The 20485-nt window shown below is 44.8% G+C and overlaps 2 long non-coding RNA genes across 2 annotated transcripts in view; one reads left to right on the forward strand and one right to left on the reverse strand.

The window, feature by feature from the left end:
* The window catches only part of LOC139040295 (uncharacterized), a 32937-nt gene extending 22365 nt beyond the window's left edge, over positions 1-10572 (reverse strand). Inside the window, exon 1 of the long non-coding RNA XR_011494523.1 lies at positions 10372-10572. This is a non-coding gene — a long non-coding RNA (uncharacterized lncRNA). The remainder of the gene's footprint in view (positions 1-10371) is intronic.
* LOC123277401 (uncharacterized) lies at positions 9837-19515 on the forward strand. The gene is made up of 4 exons (XR_011494522.1): positions 9837-10054; positions 11165-11363; positions 15395-15586; positions 17128-19515. It is a non-coding gene; the product is annotated as an uncharacterized lncRNA (long non-coding RNA).
* The last annotated feature ends 970 nt before the right edge of the window (positions 19516-20485 follow it).

Raw genomic sequence — 20485 nt, forward strand, 5'->3', positions numbered from 1 at the left:
TGCCTTGTGAAAGACCCTATTAAGAGGATGAAATGAAAAGCTACAGACTGGGAGAAAATACTTGCAAACCGCTTATCCAAAGAAGATGAGTATATAAAATACGTAAAGAACTCTCAAAACTCAACAGTGAAAAAACAAACAATCCTATTAAAAATGGGCATGAAGAGACATTTCATGGAAGAGGATATACAGATTGCAAATAAGCACATGAAAATTAATTAGGGATTAGGGAAATCATTAGCCATTAGAGAAATGCAAATTAAAACAACAATGAGGAATAGTGACAATACCAAATACTGGCTAGAACACAGAGAAACTGAATCACTCTTAGATTTCTGATGGGAGGGTAAAATGCCACGGTCGCTCTGGAAAACAATTCAGCAGTTTCTTTAAAGACTAAACATGCCAATATCCTATGACCCAGCAATTGCACTCCTGGACATTTATCCTAGAGAAATGAAGACTTCTGTTCACACAAAAATCTACGCACAAATATTTATGGCAGCTTTATTCATAACAGCCCCAAAGTGAAACAACTTAGACGTCCTTCAGTGAGTGAATTATTAAATTAAAAGTGGTACATCCATACACCAGAATTCTACTCAGCAATAAAAAGGAGCAAAATATTAATACGTGCAATAACCTGGATGAATTTCAGAGAATTATGCTGAAGGGAAAAAAATTCAATCTCCACAGATTGCTTCATGTGTGACTCCATTTATAAAACATTCTTGAAACAGCAAAATTATAGAATGGAGAACAGATTAGTGGTTGCCAGGGGTGAAGGAGAGGAGAGGATGAGAAAGACAGAGGTTTGGCTGTAAAAGGACAACTTGAGTGATGGAGATGTCTTACGCCTTGACTCCATCGTGTCATTATCCTGGTTGTAATATTGTACAATAATTTTACAAGGTGTTACCATTGGCTAAAGGGTACATGGAATCTCTTTGTATTATTTCTTACAACTGCATGTGAATCTAAAATTATCTCAAGCTCAAAATAAAAGCTTAAAGAAAAGGCTTTTCCAAGTTTTTAAGAAGGATGACTTTTAAGTTTTAAGCCAGAAAATATCTGCTGAAGAACATGAGGAAACAATTGTGGCCAATGATCCTAATGGCGCCCACTGACTCCCGCCGACTTGGAAATGCAGTCCCAGTGCCTTTTTCCACCTTGATTTCCTTCAAGGACAGGTAACAAACGTTCTCTCCAGAACCAAAGTAGATAGCAAAATAGGGAACTGTTAAGTTTAATGTCACAATAATTTGTTTTACAAACCACAGTTTAGGTTAGTCACAGTATGTAACTAACCAGGAATTAACCCCTTTCAACTATGTTTACCTAATAAAAATACTCTTCTCAGGATGTATAATCAGGATTTTAAGATATAGATAATTTAATCCATCAGTTGTATAGACTCAAAAACCACATTGTTATCTGTGGGAATGGTTATTGATGAAAACAAAAGATCAGAGACAGAGTTGGTGGGGAATCAATATGTATTTATCCATTTATTTATAATTTATACCTCATCCACTTGTAGACAGGAACTGAGGCAGCCTCAAATAAATAAAACACTCATGGACCATAGTTACTCATTAATGTCTTTTGTAAATTGTAAATGAAGCCAATATTGTTGGTTTCTCTCTAGCCCTGCCTTTCCATCATGGACAAAAAGAGAAAAAAGAAAACCAAAGCAAAGAACTCCAAAGAATGAAGCAAATTTTCAAGAACTGAAAGGTTTATTTGCAGCCTATTTTTCGGGCCATGAATAATGCAGACATTTTTAGTAGGGTTCCGTACTTGGGCAATGCCACTTTCTAAAGCCCTTATGCATCCCACTGTGGACTCCACATGTCACTCTCCTGCAACCATTTTGTTCTCTGATTGGCTCCCCCCGGAGAGCATCTGCTGATACTCAAACCAGCTCTGGACTATGGTGACTGGCCTCCCTTTGGCAGAGGGGTCCCACACCTTATCGTAGATCACAGAGCTTCTCAGCCACAGGAGCATTTGGGGTCTCTTGAGCCCCTCAAAGGTTTGAGTTTCCAAGGGGAGCCTGCTCCCTTTGTGAAAGTGTAAGGAGGGAAGTGATATGGTGTTAATCAATACACCCGGTGATAAATGTTTATCTTGAGCAGAAAGCAAATAAAGGCAGGTTAGCCAGCCCTTTACCGCCTGCAGCGCGCTGGTCAGATCCACCGTCAGCAGCTGCAGTCTTTTCCAGGTCATGTGGCTTAAAAGTTTAACGACCATTTTTTTTTTTTTTTGCTGGAGTGTTGAGGACACATAGGAAAAGCTTTGCCAAGTTGCTATTTATTCACTTTAAAAATTTCTCGAATGTCTAATTTTGGGTTTTTTTCCCGAAGGCTTAGGACGAATATTGGAAAACCTGTTCACGTTAAGTTAAGCCCCAAATAGCCACTCGCATATGGGGAGGGGAGGGATTTAAGACTAGTGCAAGATTCTCCAGAAAAGCTCTCCTCTCTATACCCTTTGGGCGCCCTCTCAAGCAATGATTCTCAAACTTTGCAGGACTCCTATTGAAGGCTGTTTAAAACACATATAGTTGAGTCCCGCTCTCACAGTTTCTGACTCAGTAATTCTGGGTTGGGGCCCAAGAATTTGCATTTCTGCCAAGTTTCCAGCTGATGCTGATGCTCCTGGTCGCGGGACCGTCCTTTGAGAACCACTGCTTTAACCTACTATTCTCAGGTCATCCAGTTGAACAGATTCTGCATCAGTGGTTCGGTTGATGTTCTGAGACTGAACACATTAAATCTCCATGTTCTTCTGAGCTAAGAAGAATTTCTGGGCCTGGAAGAAAAGGTGGGAGAATGATCCAGCACTTGGCAGCAATTGGAGTAGCCGCACAAGGTCAAAAACTAAACTAGAACAGATGCAAACTGCGGGCAGAGTGGCCATGAACTAGAGGAAAAGGCTGTCACTACCCGGAAAATAAGAGGCCTGAATGTAGTGAGGTCATTTTGAATACTCCTTTTGAAGATTTCTTGAACTTTGCAAGGTTCAATAATGCCCTCGACTATTTGAGCAAGTAAATTCTGCCTTAGCCAGGGGTATACAAAAAGTGGGCAGGAGGGCATTGAAAAGCTGGCGCTTTAAACCATATTAGCTTATTTAATTCAATAACCCTTTGAAGCAGAGGTGTTATCCTCAGGTTAGAGAGGAGGAAATGGACTCAGCCAGCATCACACTGCCTAGATAAGGCAGAGAAGAGATAGAACTCAGACTGTCAGATTCTTACTATAGCACATCCTCCCTAAAGATTATAATCACCCAATGGGCATCTGCTCTGACAAAGAGAAGTCTTGGGGAACCTGGAGGGATCCCCAGGATGGGAGAGGAAGCTGAGCAGAGCCAATCTCTGTTAGAAAGCAGACAGATGCTTATTGACTGGCGTGGTGGGCTGAGAACTGTAAAGACAGTTGACAAGAGCAGGAGATGTGACTGGAAGGTGATCCAGCACAGATTTCAGCTCGTCATTTGGCTTGTTCCTCTCCCTGAAGAGGAGCTTCTGAGATGCAGCCTAGGGTGCAGGGGTTTATTGAGAAGTGCTTTTGGAGGGGTATGGCAGCGAGGCAGGGTCAGGCAGAGAGGGGCACTGAGCTGTGATGCAGCCCCAAGGAAGCCTCAGTCAACCCCTGGGGAGCTCTGAAGGAGGGACGGCCCTTCAGTGCTGACCCCGGGTGGGGTGAGAGAGGCCCCCAGGGATAAGTTACTGGATATGGGCCTCGTGGGAAGAGAAGGCACGGCCTCGGGTGAGGAGGCTCTCTGCCTGTAAAGCAATAAAAGTAACCAATATAGAATCTGGTCCTGCTAATGGGATCTGGTGTTGCCAAGGACTGATTTCACATGTTCCAAAAGGGCGTCGGTCAATGTTACAATCAGAATTGACCTTAGATTTAATTTTTACCCCAGAATAACAAGTTGAGGGCTAAAAAAGTCCCCTCTGACATTAATAAAGCAACAGGAATAGTCCTTATTGAAATTAGCCATATTAATATCTTTAGAAATTACCATAAATGCTGGTGGCAGAGGCTGTTTTTATTCCTTGAGATCTGTTCACCCCTGTCCACAGTGATATATCCCCAGTTTTTAGCTGGGCCCTTGGCCACTCATGTAGAGGACTACATTTCCCAGCCTCCCCTGGGGCTGGGTATGGCCATGGGACCAAGGTCAGGCCAACAAGATATAAGCAGAAGTGTGTGGCTGCATTGTGGATCCTTCTTTCAAAGACAATGGATCCAGTCTCCTGCCTGAAAAGGGAATGTGGTTGCCATCTTGAATCATGAAGACCAGGGCCTTAGCTTAGAGACAGTTGACTAGTGGGCAGTAAGGAATTCATGGAGCAGAATCTGGGTTTTATGTCTGAGAGAAATTAACTTCTTTCTTGTTTCAGTCACCCATTTTGTGGATCTCTGTTACTTACAGTCAAATCTAGTCCTAAGTAATACAAATGCATAAATGTTCAACAGGTTTGGACAGTGGTTTTTGTGTTTGGTTACTTTTGGGCATGAGGATGGTTCATTCCCAATATACATAGGACACGCACACACACACACGCATGCGTGCCCACATATGCATGCATGCGCGCACACACACAATTACAGGAGAGGTTGGTTTGGACAACCGATTTCTTCTTTCAGACTTTTTGGTGCCAATATTAAATACTTTTTTTTTTTGCTATATCTAGCATAAAATTCAGAAACAGCAATCAATCATCATTTATATGTTAATTTTATTTAAATAAATGACACTATGCACAAAGTATATCTCTGCAGCCTGTGGGAAACACACGGGTGCTAATCTACAAGGGGTGATTCACTTTACGCTTTCCATCTGGAGCCCATAAAGAAGCTGTTCTCCAAGATAGTAAAGAGCCAAGGTCACGCTAGAACATCACACTTTCAGGGAATAAGAAGGGCTTCTGATGTGTGAAATTAGGAGTCACCACTCCTACAGTAATTCTGAGAAGACACAATACTGCCTCCTGGTCTCCCGTCTACGCAAAGGCACTGATATGATTACAACCTGTGTAGGTAGGGAAAGTCTAAGATGGGTACGGCGCTTTTATAGTCATTTGAACAGTCACTGAGATCCAGAAAGTTGTATTTAATCTTCATAATCTTAGCCGTGACATGCAAATTAGTTCTCGGTTCCTAGTGAGTCAACTGTCAGAAGGAAACAAGAGTAAATGACCTGTGTCTCACAGTGCTACACTGTCAATTTGGAATGGCAGCACACTGAGTTTTAATACTTGTATCAACAATCCTGGCAGATAAGAAGTATTCTGGCAAAAGAAAAATTATGAAAAAATACATAAATCTTAGGTTTTAAGAAAATTTGTAAGAATGCGAAAGTATTGGTATGGAAGATAAGTTGAGCAACCTCTCTGAAACTTCCCAGACTGGGCTCACATTCTGCTTTACCACTTACTAGCTGTAGTGGTCACTGCTGATGCCCCACTCAGACCACCTCTGCCACCTCCTCCGTTTCTGCCTTCCTTTTCCCAGCCTTGGTGCTTCTGCTCCCAACAGCCCACACCTGGGACTCTTCTTTGGCAGCCTGTCCTTGAGCAGGAGCCACTTTGCCCACATAGCAGAGAGACAGCCAGAAATGCCTGGGAGTTTTCCATACCTTCAGCCGCCCTAGCCGGCCAACTAAAGGTGCGGAAGAATGAATCCCACTTCCTGTGGGGAGAAACTGAGGGGTAACTCACACCCTAGAGTTCCTCTGCTGGATCAGAACAAAGCCACCCTCTGTGGAACTTTTCCTGAATCTCATCCCTGCTGTCTTCTTCCCCTCTTATCCTGCTTCCCCCACTCCCTTACAGGTTTCTCCTGGGAGCATTTCCTTCACAAATTTCTTGCTCATGATTCCTGTGTCAGGGTCTGTTACTGGGGAACCCGACCTAAGACAGTAGTTCTGCGATATTAGGCAAGTTCTTTCTCTTTCCCTGTTCCTCCTCTGCAAACTGCAGGCAATAACTGTCCTCACTTCATGTGGCTGTCGCAAGTTTTAAGCAAGATCAGGTATGTAGCACTTAGCCAGCGTCTGGCATGCATTTGGAGTGCAGTCAATGTTATCCCAAAGGGGTGCTCACAGAGGATGGTGTGCCACCTCTTTTGTTCTTCTCTGTCTCAGCCCTTTTTCTCTTCCCTTTAAAGCATATATGGCAACTTGTGAAGTCTTGACTCTGTTTTGTTCACGTCCCTGACTGGGTTATAAATGCCTTGTGGCAGAGACCACACGTGCAGTGACCAACATTCCCAGTTTGCTTGGGACTGTCTCATCTTTAGCTATGAGAATGCTGAGTCTTGGAAACTCCTGTCATGGGCAAATCAAGATGGTTATCAGCCTATGTTTCTCTTGTTTACACAGGCAGACCTTGCAGATACTGCAGGTTTGGTTCCAGACCACCACAATAAAGCCAATACTGCAATAAAGCGAGTCACAAATTTGTTGGTTTCCTTATACATATGAAAGTTATGTTTACGCTACAGTGTAGTCTATTAAGTGTGCAATAGCATTATGTCTAAAACAAGAATGTACAGATCTTCATTAAAACATAATTTATTGCTAAAAAGTGCTAGCCATCATGTGAGCCTCCAGGAGTTATAATCATGCTGCTGGTGGAGGGTCTCGCCTCAATGTTAATGGCTGCTGACTGATCAGGGTGGTGGCTGCGGAATGTGGGCATGGCTGTGGCAATTTCTTTTTTCTTTTCTTTTCTTTTTTTTTTGCAGGGAATGATTCGCCCTGAGCTAACATCTATTGCCAATCTTCCTGTTTTTTTGTTTTTTTCCCAAAGTCCCAGTGCATGGTTGGATATCCTAGTTGTAAGCACTTCTAGTTCTTTTATGTGAGCTGCCACCACAGCATGGCAACTGACAGACGGGTGGTGTGGTTCTGTGACAGGGAAATGAACCCAGGCCACCGAAGTGGTGCAAGCACTAAACTTTAACCACTAGACCATCAGGGCTGGCTCGGCAATTTCTTAAAATAAGACGATGATGAAATTTGCTGCAGCAACTGACTCTTCCTTTCATGGATTTCTCTGTAGCATGCGATGCTGTTTGATAGCATTTTACCCACAGCAGAACTTCTTTCAAAATTGGAATCAATCCTCTCATACCCGGCCACTGCTTAATCATCTAAGTTTATGTCGTATTCTAAATCTTTTGTCGTCATTTCAACAGTCTTTACAGCATCTTCACCAGGAATAGATTCCGTCTCAAGGAAACACTTTCTTTGCTCATCTATAGCAAGCAGCTCCTCATCTGTTAAAGTTTTGTCATGAGATTGCAGCAATTCAGTCACATCTTCAGGCTCCACTTTTTTTTTTTATTGTGGTCATAATAGTGTATAACATTGTGAAATTTCAGTTGTATATTATTATTTATCAGTCACCATATGTGCTCCCCTTCACTCTTTGTGCCCACCCTCCATCCCTCTTCCCCCTGGTGACCACTGAAATGTTCTCTTTGTCCGTAAGTTTATCTTCCACAAATGAATGAAATCATACGATGTTTGTCTTTCTCTGTCTGGCTTATTTCACTTAACTTAATATCTTCAAGGTCCAACTATGTGGTTGTAAATGGGATGATTTTGTCTTTTTTATGGCTGAGTAGTATTCCATTGTGTATATATATATATATATATATATATATATATATATATATATATCACATCTTCTTTATCCAATCATCAGTCAATGGGCACTTGCGTTGCTTCCATGTCTTGGTTTATTATGAATAATTCTGCAATGAGCATAGGGGTGCATAAGTCTCTTTGTATTGTTGATTTCAAGGTCTCTGGATAAATACCCAGTAGTGGGATAGCTGGGTCATATGGCATTTCTACTTTTAATTTTTTGAGAAATCTCCATAATGTTTTCCATAGCGGCTGCACGAGTTTGCATTCCCACCAGCAGTGTATGAGGGTTCCCTTTTCTCCAAAACCTCTCCAAAATTTGTTATTTTTTGTCTTGGTCATTATAGCCATTCTAATGGGCATAAGGTGACATCTAAGTGTAGTTTTGATTTGCATTTCCATGATGATTGGTGATGTTGAGCATCTTTCATGTGCCTATTGGCCATCTGTATATCTTCTTTGGAAAAATGTCTGTTCATATCCTCTGCCCATTTTTTGATCGGGTTGTTTGTTTTTTCTAACTCAGTTGTGTGAGTTCTTTATATATTATGAAGATTAACCCCTTGTCGGATATATGATTTGCAAATATTTTCTCCCAGTTGGTGGGTTGTTTTTTCATTTTGTTCCTGGTTTCCTTTGCCTTGCAGAAGCTCTTTAGTCTGATGAAGCCCCTCTTGTTTATTTTTTCTTTTGTTTCCCTTGTCTGAGTGGACATCATATTTGAAAAGATCCTTTTAAGGCTGATGTCAAAGAGTGTACTTCCTATAATTTCTTCCAGAAGTTTTATGGTTTCGGGTCTTACCTTCAAGTCTTTGGTCCATTTTGAGTCTACTTTTGTGTATGGAGAAAGATAATGGTCTACTTCCATTCTTTTGCATGTGGATGTCCATTTTTCCCAGCACCATTTTTTGAAGAGGCTTTCCATTCTGCATTGTATGTTCTTGGCTCCTTTGTTGAAAATTAGCTGTCCGTAGATGTGGGAATTATGAAAATGTGACACAGAGACCAAAGTAAGCAAATACTGTCGGAAAAATGGCACCAATAGACTCATTTGATGCAGGGTTGCCACAAACCTTCAATTTATAAAAAAGCAATATCTGTGAAGCACAATAAAGCAAAGTGCGATAAAACAGGATATGGCTGTAACTGTATCTGACCATCTCAGCACATGGACTGGCATAGAGTAGATGCTCAATGAATACTTGATGAATGGTGTATTAGCAAATGAGGACACATGACATTTTATGACATGTTTTTTGGTCTGCTTTCTCTAGGAAAATGTCCATGGGGGCCCATTGTAATCATGAGGGTCCTTAAAAGTGGAAGGGGGGCCCAGCCCCATGGCCGAGTGGTTAAAGTTCCGCGTGCTCCCCTTCAGTGGCCCAGGTTTGTGGGTTTGTATCCAGGGTGCAGACCTACTCCACTCATCAGCCACGCTGTGTTGGTGACCCACATACAAAGTAAAGGAAGATTGGTACAGATGTTAGCTCAGGATGAATCCTTCTCAAGCAAAAAAAGAGGAAGATTGGCAATGGCTGTTAGCTCAGGGTGAATCTTCCTCAGCAAAAAAATTAAAAAAAATTTTAAAAAGTGGAAGAAGGAAGCAGAAAAGGAGAAGTCAGAGAAAGACATGACTACAAAAGAAAGGCACAGAGGAAGGACACAACCCCCGCCCCTCCCTTGCTGGCTCTGAAGATGGATGAAGAGGGCCATGAGCCAAGGAACATAGCTGCCTCTGGAAGCTGGAATGGGTAAAGAAATAGAGTCTCCTAAGGAAATCACGTCCAAGAGCCTCCAGAAGGGAGAAGAACTCTGCCCACATCTTGATGTTAGCCCCTTGAGACCCGTGCTGGATCTCTAACTTACAGAAATATCAGAAAAGAAATTTGTGTTTTAAGCTACTAAGTGTGTGGTAATTTGTTACAGTAGCAACAGAAAACTAATACAGACCCCTTTCAGAATCTGCTGAAAGTCACACATACTTCTTGAAAAGAAAAAAAATGCATTCAGTTTTAGGAGTTCCCGGAGGATGGACCCCAGGTGAAGAATCTCAGCTCTGGCATTGAGAGCTATGTTCCAGATGGAAAACAAGACAGAGCAAACTCCACGAGAGACTGAACGTTGATGACCTCAGAACTCGGGACTACTGTGCGTGCACTGAAGTTTTCAAAAGCAGGAGCCTGGGGTGAATGCCTCATGCCTTGACTTGAGGCATCGCGGTCCAGCATCAGAGTGCTGGCTGGGGGGAGCAGGACCAGTTGTATAAACTCCAGTTTCTCTCATGTGCAAATATGGGGACAGATCTTTTCGGGTCAGAATTTGAAGTTTCACCTCTGAGAAGAACACTATGCGGGGCACTATGAGGCTGGCAAAGATGGAAAAGGTAGGTTTTCTCGCTGTCTGACGCTCTGATGGGGCCCCATGCAGCGAGGGCACTGCATTCTGTCCAGAGTGGGCAAGGGGGAGACTGATTCAGACTGGAGGGTCTGAGAAGTCTTGAATTGGGTCATGGGGTATTGCAGGCACAGACCACAGCTGGAGCAGAGGCCCAGAGTAGGAAAGAAATGAAAATCTAAATAATATCTTGTGAATATATAAATAATATCCTGTGGATGAGACCACTATTTAAAAAACGAATGTAACAAAATGTAAATCTAAGTAGATGACATCCTTTCAAGGCTAGTGTGTGTTTCCACTCACCTCCCCTGTGTGTGGTCCCATGAAACTTGCGTGTCCGCCCTGCACAGGCTTCAGAGCATCCAGTCCTTTTGCCCTCTTGGCACGTTGTCATTTTCGCTGCATATACTTTTACCCGCTTCTCTCATCTGCCTTCCCAAACAGTTGGCTCTGGTAGACTTCAAATTGTTTTAAACAAATGAAGAGCCCCGTCACTCTGGTTTTTTAAAAGAAGTATCACAGGCCTTAGGGTAAAGTTCACAACTGAAGGTTGTTTTGAACAGTACTGACTCTGTTTGAATAGAGCATCGTGCCCTCGGGTTATTGATTTGAAAGAATGAACACCCAGCCTAGCGCACAAGTTCTTCCTGCTAATTTAAAAGCAGAACAAATTATTATACCTGTGAAATACAAGAAATACAATAAGTAAAAAAGTAAAACTACCTTCTGAAGTTCTCAACAGCTTCACAAATGCTAACTCTGTGGTTAGCATTTATGATCAAATAAAAACAGATTCCACAAAAAGTCTATTGTAAATTTTAAATTTAAATTTGCACGTGTGTGCATAAAAGTCTAAAAACATATATTGAAATGTTAGTAGGAAGCATTTCTGAGCGGTGGTATGATTTTTATTTTGTTGTTTTTCTTTGCAATTCCTCGGTTTCTTCAGCAAATATTTTTATACACCTAAAACTTTTTCCAAAACCCCCTACCAGAGATTGGTGGTCCCTGATAGTTTCTTCTCATCCATCTTCCCGGGTGGATCTGGGGGTCTTGAGTGGTTTGATATCAGCTGATGTGGTGACATTTTTCCTAGGGCTCCACATAGTTCTTGCTTGTGAGGCAGATGATGTACACTCTCACCACGGAAGGACACCTGTACAGCCCGTCAGGTCTGCCCCCACTGCTCCAGTCCCTGGTTCTCCAGGGTGTAGACATGGCTGGCACACCATGGGAGAAGAAGTCAAGTGGAATCTCGGAGGCTGTCTGGCCCACCTTAGAGTGACAAAACACAGGTGGGGCTTGCACTGTGCCCTCTAAGAGCTTATTATCTCCTTCTCTTTCTGTGCCCAAGATGGAAAATTCATGTGCAGGTGACAATGTATTAAGAAAGTCTTCCCAGGGCTAGTGAGGAAGTGGAGAAGCATGGTAGGAAGGGAGGAAGCCAAGCAGGTGTGTGCTCTCAAAGTCGCGCAGAAGGTAGCTTTCCTGACTGCAGGGCCTCTGGAGCCTCAGGTGCACCTCAGAATTTTCCTCTCCTAAGGCAAGGCAGCTGCACTTGAACACTGCCAATCAATGGCCAAGACCTGCCCAGGAGGAACCTGAACTCCCAGGCACTTCTGCTGTCTGCATGACAGGATTCAGGGTTTCTGCTAGCTGTGGGCAGAGCCCCAAAGGAAGGCCTTGATGCTGCCTTTCCTCCTTGGAAGTGAACACACTGATCCTCCTCAATTCCATGTACCATCTATTCCAGGCATTGTCCTCAGGCCTGTGCGTGCACGCAGTGGCAGTTCTTGGGGATTAAAATTGACACAGGCCTCTGAACATCTTGTCTCCTTAACTCAATTGTAAACAACAATGCAGAGTCAAATAACAAATAAGAAAATGTCCAAATAAGACAGTGTGCTCATCTCATCATGGCCAATCATCCTCCTTGTTACAGTGCAGTATCATAGACTCAAAATAAGAATACCTGAACCCCTCCAAAACAGAAACTTCTGTAAGTTTAAATTGTAGTTTAGATTGCTTGATTGGACTGCTTTGTTGCCAAGAATTCTGAGAACAAGAAGGGTGTGATTGATTAGTGATGTCTGCCAGGTGTGAATTCATAGGACAAGATGGATGTGATCACTTAGTGATGTCTGCCAGGTGTGAATCCAGAGGACAAAATGGGTGTGATCAATTAGTGATGTCTGCCGGGTGTGAATTCAGAGGACAGGATGGGTGTGATCCATTAGCCAAGCCTCCTAGGAGCCTGGGACCAGGGAGGCTGGGCCTTGGACCAGGTATGCTCCATCCCTGCTTTCCTCTGTGGTCGAAGCTCCTCAGGGCAAATTTACCTTATAGTCCACACCTTTACTCAACTTGTTGGTCAAGAAGAAGTTTCCTTTTCCTTTTTATTTTCAGATCTCTCTCTCTCTTTCCCTCTTTCTCTCCCCCTCCCCTGTTTTATCTCACTTTGGCGCTTATAGGCTTTTATTCTATAAACACTTGGCAGTCTTTGTGACATGGACTCATTCAGGACATGTTTACAGTACTTAATGACATCTCTCTGAGAAATAATGAGAATGCCTTTAAAGGTTGTCTTCCTCCCATGCGTGCAGAGGGACTGCTCTCCAGGCCTGCGAGATGAGAGCTGAGGGTCTGGCAGGGGGAAAATTGACTTAATTTCTTTTCACCACATGAAATGGAGTGTCTGGGTGATCTGACCTAAATGCATGGCCTAAAAACCAATTAATTTTGAATTGTGAATTTGTGAGAGCATCAAGCTGTGTGTGGAATTCCAAATGAGGCAGACAATGCACACCTGGCTTATTTGCAAAATGTGAAGACTTTTCCACATAAATATACCTAATGGTCCATTATTAAAGTGCAACCTCAATCATATTGCATCTCAGCTCCAAGACCTGTAGCAGCTCCATGGGACCTTCCGATTGACATTCAAGCCCCGGCCTGGCTTGTCCCACCATCAGCCACCGCAGCCCCCCTTCATTTGGTTGAACCACCCCTCCAGGTCCTCTAATGCTGCCATCAGAGGGGAGCTTTGAGCCTCTGGACCCAACACGGACATTCACTTCCTGCTGAAATAGTGCTGAAGTTGGGATGTGCATCTCAGTCGGCGCGCAGTCAGGAAGGTCCTGAGTCTCTGCCATCTTAGTGTTAGGAGAATGCGCAGCTCAACTTCCCCTAACGGACCCTGGAGTTCTCACAGCTGTGCATTTCTTCCTGCTGTGTCCTCCCCCTGTTAAACTAACTCCAATTTTATCGTATTCAGTTTAATTCACCTAATGTTCACTGAGGCTGCTACACGTGATACTGATTTGTTTGTGGGGAACAAAAATTAACCAGGCTTAAGAACTTGCTTAAGGTCCAAATAAGAAAAAGTTGGGAGGGAAGAGAAATAACTACAACACAAAGTCAAATGTGGTGACCAATAGTAGAGTGCTAACTAAAATACCATGAGAACACACCGGAAGGAGGTGGTGTGTGTGTGTGCATAGTGTGGTATCTGTGTGCGCAGGTTGTGGTGGTGATGATGGTGGTGGAGTGCGTGGCAGGTGGTGTGTGTGTGTCTGTGGGGTGGGACCAGGATCACAGAAGGCCTAATGGGGGAGGTAGAGTTGGAAAACTAGGTGGGATTTCTCTGAGAAGGAGGCAGCGGGGAAAGGCTGTGGGGGAGGGTGGCCACTTTGGCAGTGCCCTCAAATCAGCAAGGCCTGCCGGGGGGAGGCCACACCACACAGATGCCGGGGAAGGAGCTGGGGAGTCAGGGAGAAGAGCTGGCTGTGCAGGGTGAAGGGCTTCCGCTGACAGGCAGGAGTGCAGCCTCATCCTAAGGGGAGCATCTGAGAACCTGAGAGAGATACATGCTCCAGGCAAGCGAGGGGGCGGAGGGCCACGGGGGAGCACAAGGGATGGAGAAGGTGGAGGAGTGGCACAGTCCTTCCCCAGAGACGTGGAACTGGAATCAGGGCTGCAGGGATGGGAGAGGGCTGGAGGGGCCCTTGGAACTAGGCCCGTCTCCCTAGGGCTTGGCTGTTTGGGGGTCCCGGGGACTTTTTCACTCAGCCATGGGCAGGAAGCCCCAAGTCTGGGGGAGCTAGTGCTGCAGACAGCCCTCTAACAATGGAGGAGGATCTGTGGGAAAGGGCCCAGCCTCCCCGTCTTGGCAGGATGGATCTGGGGCACAATCCACAGGGTTCCTCCTGGGGTCCCTGTGGGCTGAGCCTGGCAGCCCGCAGCAGTCCCAGCTCAGTGGCATACCTTTTATTACTTTTCCTCCTTTTCTGTCTCTCTGGGCTCACGCCCACACTCCAGCTTCCTGGGGTCACCTCTCGAATAGTTACAGGCACGGAGTCCTTGTCTCAGGCTCAGCTCTGAGGAAGCTTCTAATGACCCCTGAACGTAGAACCTGGAAGAGGGGGCGGTAACAGTCAACCTCCCTGCCGGCAGAGCAGCTCGGCCAGCACAGCGCCAGTCGGGTGAGCACCGCTCCTGTCCTCAGTGGCAGAGGCACATGCTACCCAGCGCCTCCGAGGGTCCTGGGTCCAAGCCCCAGCTGGCCACAGGGGAGGGTTCAGACCCAGGCTTCCTACCTCCAGGGTTCAAGCGGCCCAGGCCCCGGGTAAATCAGACCCACCGTCCTGAACGGGCATGTGAATGGAGTTAGCCATTCCTTCCCTCCTCCGCTCGTTCGTTCACTCGACCTCGTCAACATTTACGAAGCCTGACATAACTCTCTCCCGCAAGGCCCCTTAGCTTTCAGGGCGCCTTTATCTCTGTGCTGCTCTGTGATTGCCTGTGTACAATTTATGCAGTTGTCAACATCATTTTCTAAATCCCCCGTATATGTTTCTATGATCCTCTCCATACAAACGGGAAGGTCTTTCTTTACATGTAATTCCTGATAAGTCCTGCATAATTCTCTACCTTGATAAACGTTGAAATAACTTTACATCAGTCTGTCTGTACTTTCCTCTCTATTTTCTATACATCACTCTATGAATGTTTAACTCTCTTTAAACATAATTCATTTTTTTCTAAATTATGACTCTTTAAAAAAAACCTCTTGTCCCTTTCTCTGAAAGCGCCCAGGGAGGAATCTTTCTGTTCACCGGTTCCGCTGAGCAGCGTGTGCGCGTGCCCGACGTGTCCTGTGGGAGGGACTGCGTAGACGCGAGCCGCCCTCTCCAGGCCCTAGGCCTGCCTTCCAGGGGCCTCTCAGCCCGAGGAGTTGCGAGTCTTTCTGCAGCCCCAGGCCCAGGTTTGACGGTGGAACTGTGAATACGGCCGGAATGGCTGATTTTCGTGGGTGTTTTCGTTCCAGGCACTGCCGGGGTGATGAGCGCGGCCTGCTGCGGGCGGGGCTTCCACGGCTTTAGCGCTGGAAGTGACACGTTCCGGAGCCCTCTGGGTCTGAGGCAAACCGGGACAGCTGTCACTGCGGTCCCCAGCCAACACCCCGTTCACCGATGCACACGGAGTCCCTGCTCCGGTTCCATCTATAATTGGCCGTCTGGTAAGGGAGCCGAGTCACTGTGCACACACGCCAACGCACCGGCATACCCACTGTTGTGGGCTGAAGGGTTGGATTGTGTCCCTCAAGTTCATATGTTGGTGTCCTAACGCCCAGGACCTCAGAATGTGATCTTACTCGGAAATGGGTCATTGCAGACGTATTTTGTTAAGGTGAGCTGAGGGCTAATCCAATATGACAACACACTGGGAGATCCCCGTGTTCGCACGGAGGTGGAGAAGGGGCACCCCCCTACAAGCTAAGGAACGCCAAAGACGGCCAGCGAGCGAGCTACATAAGTCAGGAGGGAGGCGAGGAATCGGTACGCCCCTGCCGGCCCTCAGAAGGACCGGCCCTGCCGCCCCCGGGTCTCAGGCCTCTGGCCTCCAAAGGGTGGGGCGCTAAATTTCTATTGTTTAAGCCCCAGTGTGTGGCTCTTGTTACAGCAGCCCTAGCAAACTAATGTACCCACTTTCTAAAAATCCTTTGGTTTCTCTCAGAGAGTTAACCCTTTGAAAATTCCCAGAAAAAATGTAAATCCGAAGAGTCCTGGGAGATGAGAGTAAGACCTTTTTATATGCTTTCAGCTGTAGAATCGCACCCTCCTTGTTAAAGCAAGTAAAACTGTCACAGATCCAACTGCCTTCTGCAACCGTTCTGCGGGAAATCTTTTCCAGGACCTGGAAACACCGATGTAGGGACGGGCTGTGAGCAGGAATGGGGCAGAGGCAGCAGAAGTGAAGCCAGAGGCAGCAGCCTCTCTGCTCCTGACGCCCTCTGTCTCCCAAGCAGCTCACAAAGAAAGCACTTTTGCCTGTTCTCCACAGCCCACGAATGTGCAGAGTCAGCTGATCCCAGTTCATGGGTTGACCTTGGGGGAACTGCTGGGCTGGGGAGCGGGCTTGGCCAAGGCACTGTAGAAAGGGCAAAAGGCAAGAAGAACCAGAGCAAGTGGCCAGAGCACAACTGTGAAGCTTACCCATGGTGTTGTGGTTTGTTTTGTTTGTGTTGCTGTTGAAATTCCAAGAACCTTCAGTTGCAACTGCTAAGCTCACCTGAGGTCCCTTTGCCCTGACCTGACCCCAGGCAGTCACCTGGGCCCCAAAGTTAAGCTGGCTAAAGGTCAGCAGGACTCTCACCTATTCTTCTGTGCCAGGAAAATGCCTTTTTTTTTTTCTTTTCTGGTGTGGGGGGCTGGTTTTCTGGTTTGAGCCTCGCTGACCTTCTCTGCCTTCTCCCTGCTCTGTTTTTTTTTTTTTTCAGAGGAAACAGTTCAGAGCTTTACTGAATTTACCCATGAAGACTCAGCCAATAAATTCCTAACTCAAAAGATTAAAGACATTTATGTACAACGTACCAAAAGAAAAGCCTTCCTTACATCAGAGTCCTGGTGTTTGTATAGCTTAACCAAACAGAGAATAATGTTTGAAAGACAGGGACTGACACAGACATTTCTTGTTTTCTAAAACTGGGCTCAATTACTGAAAAACTGTTGCCTGCTTTGTTGTTTTTAAATGCTTTTATCTTTTTCTGATTTATGGCAGTTCCCTGCAGAGAAATGGAGTTCTCCTTACCCACCTGAGGCAGGTGTGCCCCTTTAAGCACAATCCCCAGGAGCTGGGGTGCGTCCGTCCACTGCGCTCACTTGGAGCCAGAAGTGCTCTTCAGCCTTCTTCTCTGTGACTGAGTCAGCGGGTCTATTTCATCATAAATACTCAATTCTACGTGACAACCAAGGACAGAAGGAAAGAAAGGGAAATTTGGTGGAAGATGACCAGGATCTGAGTTCAGAGAAAAGAGAAAGAAGTTAATATTTTAGAATATCCATTTGGGGCCTAGCAGGGGGGAGACATCTTCCAATAGTTTTTTTGTGTGGTTCTTGGAAAAATTAAGTATGACATTGGATACGTTACTGAATCTCTTTTTTAAAAATCATCTGCAAAAGGTCGATGCATTAAAAAGAAACTAGCCACCTCACATAACATCTTTTTATATTTATTGATTGTGATGTTTTCCATGACTTGCACTTTGACATATTTCTTTGAAATTCCTCCATCCCATCACTTGGAAGATCCTTTGAATTTTGTTGAAGTGATACATAAAAGCCTGACTAAATTAAAAAAGAAAAAAGGTATGATTGGTGAAGCATTGTGGTATGAGGAAGAGAAATGCTGTCTTTTTAGTTTTATCTTTTTAAGAAATCAGCAAATCATCTGTATCATTTTACGTAATTTAAATGCTTTATAAACATGCAAACCTGAAATACAATAAAACATCCTGTAGATAGTAGCATGCAGACTTTGGTTGAGAATCCAGGCAGCAAAGTGCTCTGAAGATGTTGCTTATGATCTGATGCCAAAGAGACTGCCGGGGATGCTGCGGGAATCATAAGGTACGGTGGGTGTCATCTTCTACTCGACAGTGTTCTTTAGCCGTTTTCTAGGTGAGCGTTTTGAAGTGAGACTGCCTCAGGGAAGAAGCTGCTTGGCATTACCAAGTTTGAGGAATGGAATACTTGGTCTTGGCAAAGTTGACCAACTCCAACAGCCACCGTTGACAAGCCTGTGTTTTCAGGTTATGATTATTAACTGCTCTGGAGTTTCTAAGGTCGAGCATCTCTTCTGCATTGGGGGATCTCTCAAGAACCTCTGCTCTTTATCCACATTAGACATAGAAAATGATATGTGGAAACTTTGTCGTACTCCAGGAAGCAGCAGCAACAGGCCTAGAAGATGATAGATGGATTGAAAGCACTGGTCCTTTAATAATTTGGGAGTCAGTGGGGGGAGTAAGTGGTGTGATCACTCTAGTCTTTGTAGATGAGCGAACAGATAGGGTGCTGCATCCTGCAGGATGTGACAGTAGCGGGCATGGCGCATCCTGCCAGCCGTCCTCCAGCTCTGGATCACCCAACTCAAGGAATCCAAAGAGACGCAGATAGCATCTAAGAGGCAAATCTTGCCATGGTTTCGTTTCTTCATTAGTTCCTGCAGAGCGGGGCTGGGGGCTGTTTGACTTGCTTTGTGTCTGCTTCTTTGGGTAGCTCTTGTCTGTCTGTGGTGTTAGAGAAATCCTGTGTGAAGAGATGGACCACACAAGAAGCATGTCCTTGGGACTTGACATGTACCTGCCCCTCCCTGATGCAAACACCTAATCTTAGAAGTCCCTTCCTTAAAAGGAGAGGGGGCTGCTTAGGAGAAGTGTTAGTAAGACCAAGCGTTTGCACCACTGTGCAGACTTGGCTGAGCCCATGGACGAGCTTTCAGTCAAGGGACTAAGCTTGGAACTCGGCTGACAGACTGGTGTGGAAACCTTTTCAGGACTCCTCAAAGATGCCTTTAACATCTTGACTCTTGGGGCCAGCCCCGTGGCTGAGTGGTTAAGTTCACATACTCCACCTCAGCAGCCTCGGGTTCACTGGTTCCAGTCCTGGGTGCTGACCTAGACATGAGTCATCATGTCATTCTCTGGTGGCAACCCACATAGGAGGACTAGAATGACTCACACTAGGATATACAACTATGTACCTGTGCTTTGGGGAGAAAAAAAAAAGAAAAGAGGAAGATTGGCAACAGATGTTAGCTCAGGGCCAATCTCCCTCACCAAAAAGCATTAAAAAAAAAAAGATCTTGAGTTTTCTGTGAGTGGAACCGACAAAGACATCTTGGTAGACCAAAGGTTCCACCTTTCACCATACAGCTAAGTTGCATGAGAACTTAGATATCAGCAGTTCTTGAACTCTAATCTTGGAGACTCTCTACATTCTTAAAAGTTATTAAAGACCCCAAGATCTTTTATTTATGTGGGCTACATCTATTGAAATTGGGAAAATATAAAAATATTTATTGATTGATTAGTCTTGAAATAACAATAATAAACTCATTAAATGTTAACATGAGTGACATATTTTCAGTAAAAATAAATTTTCCTGAACAAAAACACTTAAGGAGAAGAATGGCATTTTTTACATTTTTGCAGACCTCCTTGATGTCTGGCTTAATAAAGACACCTTGATGCTCGTGTCTGCCTCTGCAGTCTGTCGTGTGGTGTTATTTGGGTTGAAGTAAATGAAGAAAAGTTGCTCTTCTACAGATTGTTGTTGGGGAAGGAAGGGGTGTTTCAACAGCCTTTTCAGATAATTGTGGATATTCTTTTCTGATGCTACACCAAAGCCCAATAAATGGTAGTTTCTTAGAGGATAGTTGCAGAAAACCTGTCATATTTTTATGCTTATAAAATGCTTATAAAATTCCCTTGTTAGATAAGGGAGGGTTTATTCCGTTGTGATCCTTCCTAAGGGCAGGGCTAGGCAGCCTGGAGCTGTGAAGATCTCTCTACCACTGCTTGGCTCAGTTTCTCTTTCTACCACACAAAACTTGAACTCTGCTTGGTGCTTTATTTACTAAAATGAGACATGGAATCAGATGGGAAAGAGCCCAAGTTCGTTAGCCTTCTCACCTCATTTACCCAACAGTTTATAAAATGTCAGGGCAAAGTCTGTCAGAAGTTGACCCAGTACCTGTGCCAGTTTTCATAATTCAGAAAGAGTTTATCGAGGCTCAGCATGGACAGAATGAAGAATCAGCCCCTCGCTATACAAAATAAAATGTTTGCTGGGCAACAATGGAGCAAATGAATAGTGCCCAGAAGACATTAAAGGTAAATATAATTGTACTGTAAACACAGTGCCTTTAATATGAGCTTGCTTTGTGTGAGACAGCTGCTCTCTGAGCAGCTGCCGGGGACTCATGTACAGCGGTCTGCAGCTTTGGCCCAGCCCTGGCCCCACACAATGGGCCCAGCACTATACGCCCGTTCCTCTCCTTTACATTTGCTCTCCCTCCCATCTTTGGACTATTGTTTCTCAACTTTTGTGACTGTGTGTAGACGTGTGTGCTCACA

Source organism: Equus asinus, chromosome 15 (genome assembly GCF_041296235.1).
Source record: "Equus asinus isolate D_3611 breed Donkey chromosome 15, EquAss-T2T_v2, whole genome shotgun sequence".
Lineage (NCBI taxonomy): Eukaryota > Metazoa > Chordata > Mammalia > Perissodactyla > Equidae > Equus > Equus asinus.